The 16,690-nt window shown below is 42.5% G+C and overlaps 1 non-coding gene across 1 annotated transcript; it reads left to right on the top strand.

Moving 5' to 3' along the window:
- Positions 1–895: 895 nt before the first annotated feature.
- On the top strand, positions 896–972 carry Trnas-cga (transfer RNA serine (anticodon CGA)). Its single transcript has one exon. It is a non-coding gene; the product is annotated as a tRNA-Ser (tRNA).
- The last annotated feature ends 15,718 nt before the right edge of the window (positions 973–16,690 follow it).

Here is a 16,690-nt window from a genome sequence, read left to right as displayed (position 1 = left end):
TATGAAGTGACTGAAAATGATAATCTAATTAAGGTTGTCTTACAGAAAGCTCAGCAGATATTTCTAATGCATTCTTTCTGTGTCTTCCCCCAGAAATGCCATGTAGGGCACGCATGAAATTTCCAGTGATCTTAACTGAAGTGGAAGACAGTACAGTAGTATCAGCACAAATCGATGTGCTCGCCAAACCAAGGTATGTGAAAATGATATTTAACACAATGTCAAATGTTTTAAATGTTGTATATCAGTTCATACTAACAGCAATAATAGGGAACGATAGTGGCAATCATGTAAATAGTTGAACCACGCCGAACGAAGCTGTATGTACAAGGGTTCCTGGAATCAGGAAGGATGCTCCTTCGGGTAAATGTGGGAGGCACCGATGCGACCAGTGTACAACGCTCCCAGCATGAGTGGGAAAGTGTCTCCTCTGTGTTGAGTCGGTCGCTAACCTTTGTTCTGACTGTGTGAAACAGACGTTATGCAGGCTTGCATCAGGACTGGGACTGTAGGTATCTGTGACATGTACAAGCATACTTGATGAAGTAAAACTGAGTCCACAACACTGAAGGTTAGCTATTATAGGTTGCTGTAGTGTCCATTCACTTTGTTAAGATATGTTTCTATTACAGTTGGTAAAAAGTCACTGCGAAGTTAATGCAGTTACTTTATAGCTTGCAACATATACTGAGACATACTTGGTCTAGATTTCCTCGTTGCACATTACACCACAGTGGATCTACAAGAAGAAAAATTACACTGGTAGGAACACGGTACCATCTCAGTTTTACTGGTGGGAGAACCAAAATATTGTTTGACAGGCCGGAGACATATGAAACAGCTGGCTTCAGACAAGTAATGTTTGCGTTGAATGTGAGTACCGGACGTGAGTCGTGCTTCGGTAGCTCAGTTGGTAGAGCACTTGCCCGCGAAAGGCAAAGGTCCCGAGTTCGAGTCTCGGTCGGGCACGCAGTTTTAATCTGCCAGGAAGTTTCATATCAGCGCACACTCCGCTGCAGAGTGAAAATCTCATTCTGGAATGTTTGCGTTGGTAATGTGTGGTATCACCTAGAGCTGTCATAAGTGAGAGAATCACCTGTCGACAACTTCTACTGCAGATGTATGTACAGCGACTTTGCACATCGATTCCACCCATCACCAATGGAAACATTACTGGTGTGAAGATAGTCTAGAAATGACTCAAACAGTTAATATATCATAGAAATGAACACCATTTGCGAAGTGGATTGACTGTTTTTTGTTACATTATAACACTGAACGGTACAGGGCTACTACTCCGGATGGATGTACCAACTGATACGTCAGTGTGTTTACAGCTTTGGCAGGCTGAAAGGAGTTCAATAAAACAAATTGCTTTACACAATCAAGTCAGAGTACGTTGAAGAAATCGACACTGACTGGGTCGTGCCAGTCAGCATAGATACCTGTAGTTGTGGAGAAGGAAAGCTATCATGTGGACGAGAATGGACAGAACAGAGATTTCGCATCAGTCTACATGACACAAGGACAGTTAGTCAGCTTAGCTGCATATATTGTGGAGGACGTGAAGAGTTTTGGAAGAACGCACCGACTTATTTCATCCTCCTGGGCAATTTCTACCATACCACTAACTCAACATCATGTTCACACTGGCGATGAACAAAATGTCAATTGGAAACCTTACAGAGTTTAACACTATTTACAGCCTGCATTGGAAGACTTTATAAATCAAAGACTTTGTGATTAGGTAATAGAGAAGAGTACGAGCCCTATGGGCACACTGGTCATAATCCTATCAAAACAGTCGTCAAATGACAGTGAAGCTTATCGATCTTGTAACGACTATAGGTACTTGAAACTATGGACAGGTACACATGCCTACATAATGCCGAATATAATTCTGTCGACAATTTTCCAAAGCCTTTTAGCAATGAAGGGTCTGCTTAGACAACATCATTGTGAATAATAACTTCTTGGATGATCTTGAAAATACTTTACTTTCCACTTACCTGTCGATCTGCCGGTTCCTTCAATTATTCATAGAAAAGGAATGCTCTATCCCATCCATTTTGTAACTTTAATGTCATGACTAATCATATTTAACCTGACGATGTGGCTTCTAGGCTACGAAACCAGTCGTTCAATAAATTATTTAAATGGGCAGCCAAGTTGTTGTTATTCAAAATATCTACTTTCGGCTATAGTTGTCCCTCATGCAGGATGGTATGCAACATCACTGTGTTCTCGAAAGACGTCCAGGCACTTATAATACGTTTACACTAGCAGCAGATTGATTAAGCGCTACGCAACAAACAATCATCGCTACTTTGTATTTCAAGAAGTTCACTAATTTGGACATATTATCGGCCATGGTGGTGTAAATGCCAATTAATGGTTTATTGAAACCATAAAAAACAATCCTACAGCTATCAGAAAAAGAAAACAATTAATGATATTTAAGTAGAATTTTTTTTACAAAATTCTCTGAAATTACTAAACACCTTATACATTTTCTTAAGAAACAAAGAAAATGTCAACTGTTTCAGGATTACAAAGCAGCATTTGGAAGATTACTAGAGGCAAATACACCAATTCAGATGGCTGGTGTTGATCTACTCAGATGATTTTCACCAACCCCAGGAGAAAACCTTTGCAAGCTAACGAAAATTAATGATTGTTTTCTGTTTTGTGTCCGCTATCAGCATATAAAACCAGCAGGGAAAAAGAATTGAACAAATAATGGACAGTCAGTGGATACTGAACTTTAACACACATAATACAATGAAAATGGTCGAATGACTGAATTTTATGCGGATTTACAAAACCAGTAGTCTTTAAAAACGCTCAGGAGTTGTGCGTTAACCTCAATGGGAAACTGAGACGCAGGAAGAGCCTACAGGAGAGTAGGACAAAATGCTAAGTAACTTAGCCAAAAATTATCATGACGATTGGGATGCCCTAATCCTTTATTTAGTAGCAGCGTACTAGAATAACTCGAATTCCGTGATACTACTGGTTTTCCCCATATCAGGCTGTTTTCGATCGAAAGGTACATCTCCAGTCGAGATATGTATACCACCTCCACGAAAATATGTCGGTGGCTCGAAATTTTTTAGACAAGAAGGCTTTGGAACGACAGGAAGGCACTCTCAAAACGATCATGTCAAACAATGGGTAATGGTTGCCAAACGACATGAGCTGAAGGGAAAGATGTTTGTTACATATTACCAGGGACCTTGCCAAGTTCTGGAAATCACATCATGTATTAATATTACACTACACCTACCCGCCCACATTTGGTCGCGTTTATTTCGGACATACTGCAGGGGGTTCGCACTGAAGACCTTACACATCCTTCATGAAGTCCTAATCCCTCATCATGCGATCTGCATACTCTGGGGCCTTGAAGAAAGATATTTGTGGCTGCCTATTCTCTTCGAAAGAAGAGCACCACACCTGTGTACAATCGTGATACTTCAGGTAACTCCAAACATTTTTCCATGAAGACATTGACGGTCTTATCTGTCATTTGGATAAAGGCATTAAAAAATATAGGTTTTACGTTTGAAATAATGAACAGTTTTCTTACCTTCTTTATCATCTGCCGCTAATACTTCTTAGGTTCACTGTCAGTGCTTGTCTCTCCAATGGAACGAAGGTAATATTGACGCGTAATTAACTTCATTGCTTGCCTTGACATGTGATTAACTCACTGCTCAGCTACGATGATGCATATAGAATCAACTGTTTATTGTTTGTTACAGACTTGCAAGCACGTACCATAAACTGCTTAGTGTTCATCGAAGACTTAGTTTCTGGGAGAGTGCAAAGGATGTGTACATTAATTCGGATATGAAAGTTGCGCATTTGATGTGTGGATTTACAAGCAGTAATAGCCGTGGTGCTCAAGGTCCACGACGGGAAAGGTTTCCAGAATGACGTTGCCTTCACAGAATGGCGCTTGGATCAATTGATCGTCACACTAGGGAGCTTGAGATGTCCAGGCCTAAAAGAACGGGTACACATCAACTGGAGGAGGAACTTCTTCGTACAGTTGACGAGGTCTCTAATGTCAGTGTAAGACAATCAGCTGCAATGAGCTACGTTGACCACACGATTGGAGACTGTTACACAGAACACCTCTGTATACGTACTGATTACAGCGTGTGCAGATACTATTAACAGCTGACTTTACTGTGTGGGTACACTTTGTCCACATGAGCTGTTCACAGATAATACGTCATTTCAATGTTGCCAGATAGTAAATATTCAGAATCAGCAAATACGGGCTCCCAAGAATCATCACGAAATGTAGCAATCGCATAGTCAAGGAAGAACCTCTTTCAACGATTGGGCCATCATTGCTGGTGATTGTTTGTTATGGCTTGATGTTCTTCCACCCCGACTCAACGGATAAACTTACCAAGCTTTCTTAGCCTCCTAATTTCAGTGTTAATATTCATAATCGATTAAATAACGGATTCCGTGATGCATCGATGAGTTCAGGTGGACCTATTCCTAGACTTTCACGCTCTCTGGACGTAAATACAGGGAGCTTTTGTTTGTAGAGGAATTTCTGAGCTCTTACTTACACCGTAGGGTAGGTACACAATCTCCGTGCTGTTGTAGCTGAAAGCTGTGAAACAATATGCAGTTCTCCTGTGATATTTCAGTGCAACCATGATTTATTCCAATAGCAAACTGACGAATGTATCCTTGTCAAGAGAGGGCGTTTTTAACATTCCATAAGGAAAGTGTCCTGATAGGTTCTTCTCCTGTGTTGTTGCCACGGCTATTGTGTTGAAGAGTTGCAGGAACAGACCTCTAAAAAGGTAGCCTCCGATCGATGTTTGATGGCCCCCACTTGAGAGCTCCGCACACTGCCACTATCGGTAGTCAACTCTGCGTTCCCAGACCGTTACGTGCATCCATTCCCTGGTTCCGAGGTCTAGACCCTGTGTTGTGCTGTCGCTCTTTCTGTGCCATAAGCTGACACCTGCACGGCCAGGCATGGGTTGCTAACATGAGACATTCATTGACACAGCAGCAGTAATGGTGCTTAGCATCCACTATGTCTGATGAGGTCTGAAAGGGGACACCATTGCAATGGGTGACCTACAGCGACTTATAAGCAGCACTCGCCAGTGATCAGCAAAAGTAGCACGAGAGACAGGACGAATGCAATCTCTAAACAGCAAATGAAGTCTTACGAACTTCCAGCATGCTGTATGGTTCAAATGGCTCTGAGCGCTGTGCGACTTAACTTCTGAGGTCATCAGTCACCTAGAATTTAGAACTAATTAAACCTAAGTAACCTAAGGACATCAGACGTATCGATGCCCGAAGCAGGATTCGAACCTGCGACCTTAGCGGTCACACGGTTTCAGACTATAACGCCTAGAACCGCATGGCCACTCCGGCCGGCCAGCATGCTGAAATAATTGCAAGTCAGCAACATCTGTTAATCCAGCCAAAGCTGCAAATTTAAGTTTTGTTTACTCGATGACTAGTTTCGTCTTGGTACCCATTTTCAAATTATGTTCTCTAAATAGATACGTATTATGAAGTGGAGATAAACAGTTACAGCGCGCACAGATAACTCTGTATCTGCATGCGCTGGTCGGAACTGAAGCAGCCATACTATGGAAGTACTGTCCCATGCATAGACTGTGATTAACGTCATTGTGTTCTGCCCACTCGTCTAATGTAGGGTGCCTAGGGTGCTCTTTTTCCGGATAGCTAGACAAGAATTCAAGAAAATCGCATTAATTGAGTTCATTACATTAAGTTAATTGATAATACTTAAATCTGCGTATTCACAATGGTGTTGTGCAAGCAAATAGCGACATGCAAATAGTCCTTCGGTATATACAATTTCATTGCAAGCTAAACAACACAGCTCATAAGTCACTGCTACAGCGTTTGTACGGCGGCTCGTCTTCCACTCTGGCCGCTGCTAGGCGGCCCATGCACTTGTATTCTCTTCGTGTAGAGGGTTCTCCTGTCTTGGCGTCGTCCTATATCGTCTTAGAGAGTAGTTCGTCAGCGTACTATGGGCTGACGTCGTCTCACAGCTCTATCTGCTCTTCCGTTCTTGATTGTCGTGCCAGCGCTTGTTGTTACGCCGGAGAAACACCACAGTACCAATGCCTGCGTTTGGAATGGTGCCGTGAACAGGAAACATGGACTGCTCACGAGTGAAGTAGTACCGTATCGAGCAATGAGTTCTGATTGTACACTTGGAGGAGTGCTATTCTTCCAAGATTCTCGAGAGGCGATATGGTATGGGAATCCATCGAGTATGACTTCAAGGCTGATTGAGAGAACTCTGACATCATAGCGGAATCACAGACATCCTGTGTTCCCATGTGTTACACTCTACTATTATAGTTTACTCGTGAAATATTTCAACATAATCATACACGTCCACAAATAAGTCTCTATGTGAACTGTGTGTACGGTTTTGATATTTCTCATTTATGCAGTAAACTCGCCACAGCTCTTAGCCTAATGACTGGCTCAGGCGGCAAACCAAGGACGAATTACTACAGTTGTGAGGCAACTTGCATCATGAGATGACACAGATGTTTATTGTCACCATTCCATCTTAATTACAGTATGTAACTAGATGTGAGGGTGCGCTACGTCATACTGGTAAGTGGTCTCTGTATGTTTGACTGGAATTTGAGGTTGATGAAATGACATTACATAGCCCCTAAACCTAACATTCTCATTTTAATTTCTGGCAGTGCAAATTTAACACCAAGACCATCAGAAATCGGATGTGTTGTTGGAAAAGTGGCGGTAGAGTTAAAAAAATGTATCTCGTATGGTTATTTGGCTTGTGACATTTTATTCCAGAGAACGTGTCCCCTCCCGCCCCCCCTCTCCTCCCTCCTTCAACCTCCCAGCTTGCCTTATTTAATTACGGAAAGCAGCACGTTTGCGACTTGCAGGCGGCTCAGCCTCCGCTATATTTCAGCTCTCCTCGCGGAAGCGAGAAACACTGTGGGTGAACAACCCCATAAAGTTGAGCTGACCGTAAGGGACGGCGTCGACGACTGCGGCTCCGGCGGCGTCCCTGCGGCGCCGTTGTCGGTGATTCCGCCAGATCTGCAGCCACGGTCGAATCAGCGGGAGCGCTTCCTGCTCTGCCGTGCAGCCGTTCTGCACGCGCGCAGAGGCAGCGATCTCCCTCCCTCTCTCTCTCTCTCTCTCTCTCTCTCTCTCTCTCTCTCTCTCACTCTCCCTCCCACCCTGATTATCCTCTCTCTCTCTCTCTCTCTCTCTATCTATCTATCTATCTCTTCCTCCGTCTCTCTCTCTCTCTCACGCTCTCTCTGTCTCTCCACCGTGGTCTCCGCTTCTTCCTGCAGACGACGTCAACTCGATAAGCGCCATTCTGCAAACACACATTTGCCTGCTGTAACCTCGCACGCTCTGCAAACTTGTAAATATGCGTACGAGGACTGGGTCATAAGCAAGACGCTCCTTGGCACGAATGCTTATAGCAGCAATCAAGATATACTCAAACTGTATGATGCCATATTGAAAACGCTGTTGCAGGTCTAAATAATCGAAAGACATAGTATCCAATACATAATTTCCAATCATCCGAAGGGATTTTTCGTTAAGGCAACGAGACTTACCTTATCTCAAATGACTCATGGTTATAGTGTTCTTTGTGTTTCATTCATGCACGATTTCTCTCTCCATTCTGTTTGAGACAAGTTGTCATAACGTATATAGTGACAGACTTTTCTCGCCTTCTATCATCAAAAGAGCATTTATGAAGACCTGAAATCCTAAACTTTCCACTAACCTTTTTTTAAAAAAAATGAATTTGCATTGCAGCTGTCTTCTCCGCACTTAGTTGCAAGTTCCTAGAGTTGATACAGGGGGCAAATCGTGCATAAAATACTTAAAATATGCCCTACTCTTTGTGCCGTGTTGTGCTTGGCTCTGGAGTCCCAAAATGTATAACATATGAGAAGGACCTTTTTATGGCTAAAGATCTACAATTTAAAAATCAGAATGATGTTTGCCTGTATCAGTATAAAATTTAGTCCCTCAGTATTAACTGTACATGCAAACAAAAACTGTCTTCTTGTTATTTCGTCGGAAACAGACTTTTCTGCGACTCTGGCTGCGAACAAAATGCACGCCGGTTCTTGCAAGGAAAATAATAGCAATCATCCGCTCTTAGTAGTACAATAATGCAATATTAGCATTGAATGAAATTTTCACTCTGTAGCGGAATGTGCAGTGATGTGAAACTTCCTGGCAGATTAAAACTAGGACCTTCTCTATTCGCGGGCAAGTGTTTGTGCTACGCATGCACTAGCCCATGAAAGGTAATGATACTGAGCTCGAGTCTCGGTCTGGCACACAATTACAATCTGTCAGGAATTTTCATATCATCATTCTCTCCACTGCACTGTGCAAAATTTCGTTCTTAGAAAATCCTCCATACTATCCGTGCAGTATCCTGTCTTCCGATAGTGCTAGTCCCACAAGTTACGCAGGAGAAGCTCTAGAAGTCTGGAAGAGAGGAGATGAGGTGCTGGCAGAAGTAAAGTCGTGAGTATGTGTGGTGAGTCGTGCTTGCATAGCTCAGTCAGTAGAGCACTTGCCGAGAAGGGCAAAGCTCTCGAGTTCGAGTCCTGGTTCAGCACTCAGATTTGATGTGCAAGGAAGGTTCAGTGTCCTTATAGTTCGATGCAATGTTTCTTCAAAACTACAGACATCTGGAGCAACAGGCAATGCTGAAAATCGATAGCCTTATTACGTTGAGAAATGTATACGCAAATAACCAATACGGTACCACAAAAACTACACAATTTACGGGAAGCATATGAAATTTTGTGGCAGACTGGGACTCGAACTCGGATTTCCTTCTTATTGCAAGCGGTTGCCATACCAGATTCGTCTACCCGAGTACGCTTCCAGGATCTCCCCAAGTCTCGTTGTGTTACAGTGTCTACTCCCCACAGCGCTCGGGAAACTATGTGATTCCCACACTGCGAGACACTTACTTATTTTTCTGTTATTCAGGTTGCCTTATTTTTGACATGAAATACATTAATGTACTGCCTGTATTTGACACTCTTCTCTGTGGTTTTATGCAATGTTCGTTCACAAGCATGCATGAATTGAACAGTATGATAATATTTCACTAAGTTGTAATGGTGTACCTATGTAAGTAGGCTGTTTAGGTTCTTATATTGGTAACGCCGCCGCCATGTAGCGCTCTGTATGAAAATCACTGGCTGTACTGTGTGCAGTCTGAGGCTGGTCGGCATTGTTGCTATATTCGCCATTGTAGTTTTGGGCTGTTGGCTGTTAACAGCGCGAAGCGTTGCGCAGTTGGAGGTGAGTCGCCAGCAGTGGTGGATGTGGGGAGAGAGATGGCGCAGTTTTGAAATTTGTCTATCAAAATGTTTCATTTGCAAACTATGCCTATCAGTAGTTAGTGCCCTCTGTAGTTTGAATCTTTTATTTAGCTGGCACTAGTGGCGCTCGCTGTATTGCAATAGTTCGAGTAACGAAGATTATTATGAGGTAAGAGAATTGCGAAACGTATAGGTTAAAACGATGTATTTACCTCAATAGTGTTCAAAAGTGATATATATATATTAGTTCATGACATCCAGTCTTACAAATTTCTAAACTCCGCCATCTCTCTCCCCACATCCACCACTGCTGGCGACTCACCACCAACTGCGCAACGCTACGCGCTGTTAACAGCCAACAGCCCAACACTACAATGGCGAATATTGCAACAATGCCGACCACCCTCAGAATGCACATAGCACAGCCAGTGATTTTCATACAGAGCGGCGGCTTTACCAATATAAGAACCTAAACAGCCTACTTACACCTTCTTCGATTTCAAACAAAATGAATTAATACCGGGTCTTCCGATAAAACAATGAATTGTTATCGGTGTAAGACGAGCAATGCGAAAGTCTATTTTTTTCTGTATTCAGTTTTTGCCGAAACGTTATTGATTGCTGATATAATGTTATTGTGACACCGGCAAGGAGTGTCAGTGGAGACCACTTGTATCCGTCTACGGCTGTGCCGTGTGGGACTAGTAGTGACTCAATGCCTGTCACCTTACACTTGTCTCATCAGATACCATCCAGCCATGGTGCTGATGGGTTTCCTGAAATATTCGAATTAAAGCATAAGAAAACCTTAAAGGAAGAAGTCATTGAAAAAATATTGTTAACCTCGCCGCTGCTGTGGGCGTCTGTACACGTCCCACTACGTCTCTCCACAGGTGTTGTGGACGTGTATACTCGTGCCGCTTGGGTTCTCCTGCAGTGCTACGGACGTCTGAATGTATCTTGAGCAGCCAACCTCTCACAGCTACGGACTACCTAATTCGAAATCTATGTGAATAAAATGTTTCTAGTTTGTATCGTACAACATATGTGGATTGCGTGCTATCGTTTGCAAACAACCTCGTTTCAATATCTTGATGAGATATGACGATTTTTATGACCACAGGATTCGCGATACGGAAGGACGTGAATGGGCGCTTCGCGAGCAACGATCCTTCGGGTATAAAACCCCGTAACTGAGGATCGATATGAGATATCCTTATGGTCTGAATTTTTGACTTAAATTTCTATATTTTATCTACATTCCATTTACTGCAATGTACGACCTAAAATCATCCATACGCAAAGTTCACTCACTGCGTTTCAACCTTCTGCAAGATGTTTGATTCCGTGCAGCTCCGGAAGAGTGGTTTTTAACAATAGGAAATACAGTTCTTTATCGAGTTAATAGACTCCAAGATGTGCAAGAATTAGATTTTTCCAGTAAATAGTTTGCGAAACTTTGGATAATAAGAATTTCTTATTAGCTAATCTTTGTCTCTCACCACAGGCACCAGCGTTTGGCGACAGGTATAGCCGTAACAAAAGCCTCTGCAGCACGGAATGCAAAGACCACGTCTATAGCAGCGAAAATTTTAAACCTTTGTTCAAACAGAGCAGAGAATTAAACTGTCACTTACTCCTTTTGCCAACTCTTACATCAAGTGAGTTCTGGGAACAAACAGAAGCACATTTCATGTAGTGTCAAAATTTGACATTATTTCATTATTCAACCTATTGTTATTATTCGTATTCGGTGACTGGTTCCACAACAAGAAATCAATACAATTTTGATTCACTTAAAACTGAGAACCTTTGCTGAGTGCACTCCCACAGCCATTGAACGTCCAAGCGAAATGGTTATCACAGTGAATTTAATAGATTTATATTTCCAGAAGGGAGAACGTATCCACGCAGCTTCCACAATACTAACATAGCGTCATACCTGGCGAACCTAATGGATAGATTTTCTCACAACTGTCGTCCTTGTGTACGGATATTATGACGAGTGTTCTACGACACATATTCATTTGTGTTCAGTGTTGAAGCTCATTGGTCACACTAAAGACTTCAGAGTTGGACTCTGCATACTAACAGAAGGTAAGTCAGTAATTAAAAGGATGCAGTTCGAACAACTGACCACCTCAGTCTGTTTCGTACTTGTCTTACGCAGTTTTTACTCATTCACTCCCTATTGGTTCCTGCGTAAGGCAAATTGACACATTGAATTTTATACAGGGTGTTTCAAAAACGACCGGTATATTTGAAACGGGAATAAAAACTAAACGAGCAGCGATAGAAATACACCGTTTGTTGCAATATGCTTGGGACAACAGTACACTTTCATGCGGACAAACTTTCGAAATTGCAGTAGCTACAATTTTCCACAACAGATGGCGCTGCAAGTGATGAGAAAGATATAGAAGAAAACGCAGTCTGTGGATGCGCCATTCTGTACGTCGTCTTTCTGCTGTAAGCGTGTGCTGTTCACAACGTGCAAGTGTGCTGTGGACAACATGGTTTATTCCTTAGAACAGAGGATTTTTCTGGTGTTGAAATTCCACCTCCTAGAACACAGTGTTGGTGCAACAAGACGAAGTTTTCAACGGAGGTTTAATGTAACCAAAGGACTGAAAAGCGATACAATAAAGGATCTGTTTGAAAAATTTCAACGGACTGGGAACGTGACAGATGAACGTGCTGGAAAGGTAGGGCGACCGCATACGGCAACCACAGAGGGCAACGCGCAGCTAGTGCCGCAGGTGATCCAACAGCGGCCTCGGGTTTCCGTTCGCCGTGTTGCAGCTGCGCTCCAAATGACGCCAACGTCCGCGTATCGTCTTATGCGCCAAAGTTTACACCTCTATCCATACAAAATTCAAACGCGGCAACTCCTCAGCGCCGCTACCATTGCTACACGAGAGACATTCGCTAACGATAGAGTGCACAGGATTGATGACGGCGATATGCATGAGGGCAGCATTTGGTTTACTGTCGAAGCTTATTTTTACCTTGACGGCTTTGTCAATAAACAGAACTGGCGCATATGGGGAACCAAAAAGCCCCATGTTGCAGTCCCATCGTCCCTGCATCCTCAAAAAGTACTGGTCAGGGCCGCCATTTCTTCCAAAGGAATCATTGGCCCATTTTGCAGATCTGAAACGATTACTGAATCACGCTATCTGGACATTCTTCGTGAATTTGTGGCGGTACAAACTGCCTTAGACGACACTGCGAACACCTCGCGGTTTACGCAAGATGGTGCCCAGCCACATCGCACGGCCGACGTCTTTAATATCCTGAATGAATATTTCGATGATGGTGTGATTGCTTTGGGCTATCCGAAACATACAGGAGGAACCGTGGATTGCCCTCCCTATTCGCCAGACATGAACCCCTGTGACTTCTTCCTGAGGGGTACCGCCGGAATCCAGAAACAATTGAACAGCTGAAGCAGTACAGCTCATCTGCATGTGAAGCCATTCCGCCAGACACGTTGTCAAAGGTTTCGGGTAATTTCATTCAGAGACTACGCCATATTATTGCTACGCATTGTGGATATGTGGAAAATATCGTACTATAGAGTTTCCCAGACCGCAGCGCCATCTGTTGTTGACAATTGTAACTACTGTAATTTCGAAAGTTTGTCTGCCTGAAAATATACTATTGTATTGCAACAAACGGTGTATTTCTATCGCTGCTCGTTTAGTTTGTATTGCCGTTTCAAATATACCGGTCATTTTTGAAAAACCCTGGATGTTTATACTCAATGGACTGCCTCTCGATCGCATGTGAATTCAGACACTGAGGGACTAGTATTAACTGTTTAAAGCCAAAGAAATATTGGAAAAAATTCATCACTGTGTACTCTATCATCAAAACACTGCAACCTGGGCTAAAAAAAGTTTTTCGGCTGACATGCTGACTACCTGCTGCAGCAGAATATGCAGTTGTGTGCAGCAATTTCACCTTCACTTAACCACAAGGTTGCTACTAACCATTCTACCAACTTCTGTCTTATAAAGACATTACAATAGTATAAAGAGTCTTTAGAAAAATAAGAAAATAAAAAGTAAGTCATTCATAAGTGAGTACATCTGATCTGAGAGATTATAAAACTGTAGCACGTAATGGCTATTGAACCATCTCCTACAAAATTCAGGTTTCTCGCCAGAATGAAAATTTTATAAGCCTTGCGCAACCATAAGCTAATTCATCATACTATTATTAACTACAGTTGCCAATATACTTTTAATGTTGTGTGAATCGTTAAATTCTACAGAAGCAGTGTAGGGCAATGAAGATTGTTATTTACCATAAGGATGACATTGTGTGTTGTAATTGTACCTGTCTGCAGTCCGGCCACGGTAGCTGAGTGTTCAGCGCGACAGATTGTCAATCGTAAGGGCCTGGCTTCGATTCTCGGCTGGGTCGGAGATTTTCTCCGCTCAGGGACTGGTTGTTGTGTTGACTTCATCATCATCATTCCATCCCCCTCGACGCGCAAGTCGCCGAAGGGGCTTCAAATCGAAAGACTTGCACCCGGCGAACGGTCTACCCGACGGGAGGCCCTATTCACACGACATTATTAATTATTACCTGTCTGCAAACTTAACGAGTTATTTTTCCGGTACTAAGCAGTCTATCTTTTCCTTCGTTGTTGATATATCTACCTGGCGTTTCCGTTGCTTATATTCTACAAACAAAAATCTTTTGTGTGCGGAGGTCGGAAATGGAACATACTATATACACAACATCTAATTGAAATTTCAATTAAGTTTGCAGCATGTAGATAATAATCGCTATGATCTTTCAATGACGTAAAATTGTTTACACAAAAATACATAATAATTCTAATCCGTCCACTGTTTAGGTGTATATCCACATGCTACAAACATTAAAAATTACTTTTCTCCATGATCTACGGATAGTAGTTTCGTCAAAACCCACTTCTTTAGTTTATTTGATTATTGCTCACGCCACCAATTTTGTGCCCAGTGTAATCCGTCGTATTATTGTGCTTGTAATCTATTTCTCTAATGCAGATCTTGTGAGCCCTGATACAGGATATGAACTGTGACAAAAGGTTTTATGCACACATTTAGGTGATATTAATATCCATATTTCTGGCCTAGTTCCTGTTGAACACTTTTACTGTAGTTGATGGATATCTTTAAGAAAATCAGAAATTTTTTCTTCTGGAATGAGATTTTCACTGTGCAGCGCAGTGTGCGCTGATATGAAACTTCCTGGCAGATTCATATCAGCGCATACTCCGCTGCAGAGTGAAAATCTCATTCTGGAAACATCACCCAGGCTGTGGCTAAGTCATGTCTCCGCTATATCCTTTCTTTCAGGAGTGCTAGTTCTGCAAGGTTTGCAGGAGAGCTTCTGTAAAGTTTGGAAGGTAGGAGACGAGGTACGGCAGAAGTAAAGCTGTGGGTACCAGGCGTGAGTCGTGCTTCGGTAGCTCAGATGGTAGAGCACTTGCCCGCGAAGAGCAAAGGTCCCGAGTTCGAGTCTCGGTCGGGCACACAGTTTTAATCTGCAGGAAGTTTCAATTTTTTCTTCTGTTAAACATAGTGATTTCACAACTTAAATGCACATGAATATTTCGTATTCAGGCTGCTGTGCATCACATTCAGTTTTCATGAAATCTGTCCTCTGTACTTTAAATACATGTGAGAGATGCCCTCAGGTAATGACGGTCTCCAACAGATCAACTGAAATAATCACACGTTTCAGGGGAAAAAAAGCATCGTCCTAAGACAGGGCCAATCTCTGCCTCCATTTTACATCAGTGAATAAAAGTTCGTTATGCATTCTATGACCAGTCCAACTACAAGAAAAATGCAACTGATTGTTCCATTTTGTAGTGTTACATCGGATCTTATCTGTACCTTAATGCTCCTTGAACGGATGCCGACTGCTGAAAAGTTGTATATTTACTGACCGGTCACGTTGGGTCTTCCACTTTGCCGCATATTCTTTGGAACAGGTGGGATGACAAAACATTTACAGATGCACCTGTGCTGATAGTTGTGTTCACTGGTATGTCAGCTACCTGTGCATTAAATTCTGCGTTGCTTTTCTTCATACACAGCTCACGTCTAATATTAATCCCATCATGAATCCTGATATCCTAACATCATTATCACAAACCTCGTATTATACATGCTCATAATTAATTTTCCAGCCTATTAATCGACGATCAGTTATCATTTTTTTAATAATCAAGTCTTGGTTCCGCGTTCTAACCCCACTAACACCTAAATTTTGAATAAATATCATCAGCAATGGCGACCAAAGACTTCGGGCCAAAGAAGACACTTTCGTTCAGCCAACGACCTTGACATAGAAGACAGAGGAGAGGACAAAGTTTCAGAGCACTTTCTTGCACTTGTGGTGGGGAATTGCCGCTAAAGGCAGAAGAATCAGCAATTATCAACGGGATGCGGATGGAAAAGGCAATGAAAGCCACTTCATTAAAGACACACAATGTACATCCACAGGACATGTGGCCTGTAATTTAAGAAAGTGTTATGATGATCTGTTCTTTGGCAAAAGATTCCGCACTGGTCCCCGTTCCGATTTCCGAGAGGGGACTGTCAAGGGGGAGGTGATCATGAGAAAAGAATGTTTGAATGTGCTACGACGCTAGCAAATCTTAAAAGTGAAATGCACAGACCCAGACTAGGTATAGTGGGCTTGAATGTAGTGAAATTAAAGCAGGACAAGGAATTATGGACAGATGAGTGTAGGGTAATATCAACAGCTGCAGAATATGGTATAAGTGTAGAAGGTTCATTTATAAATGGGAAGCTAGGGCAGAGAGTGACTTGCTGTGAACGTCTTAGATCTAAGATTGTTCTCAGCAGAATCGACAGCATAGTAACACCGACAATGGTAATACAGGTATACAAGCTGACGTCTCAAGCCGAGGATGAAGGGATAGAGAAAATGTATGAGGAACCTGAACGCGTAATTCAGCACGTAAACGAAGATGAAAATGTAATAGACAAGGGGTACTAATTCAGTTCTCCAATAAATTACAGCTAATATTATTGAATATTATCTTCGTGAAATACAGGAGGAAGACGTATCGTAGCGAAAGCGCCGGGAGATACGGGAAGATTTCAGTAAGAGATTCCGAAATAAGATACTGGGTTGTACGGCATACCGCACGAGCAGATATATGTTGTGGTTGGCAGGAGAGCCAACACCGTGTTACTAGAGGAGGCTGAAAGGCAAGAGTTTTAACTCACAAAGGGTGGCGTGACGTCTGGAACAGGACCAGGAAA

The sequence above is a fragment of the Schistocerca gregaria genome, chromosome 3 (genome assembly GCF_023897955.1).
Source record: "Schistocerca gregaria isolate iqSchGreg1 chromosome 3, iqSchGreg1.2, whole genome shotgun sequence".
NCBI lineage: Eukaryota > Metazoa > Arthropoda > Insecta > Orthoptera > Acrididae > Schistocerca > Schistocerca gregaria.
Note: the sequence above shows the minus strand (reverse complement) of the source record. Positions and strands in the feature narration are given on the sequence as shown.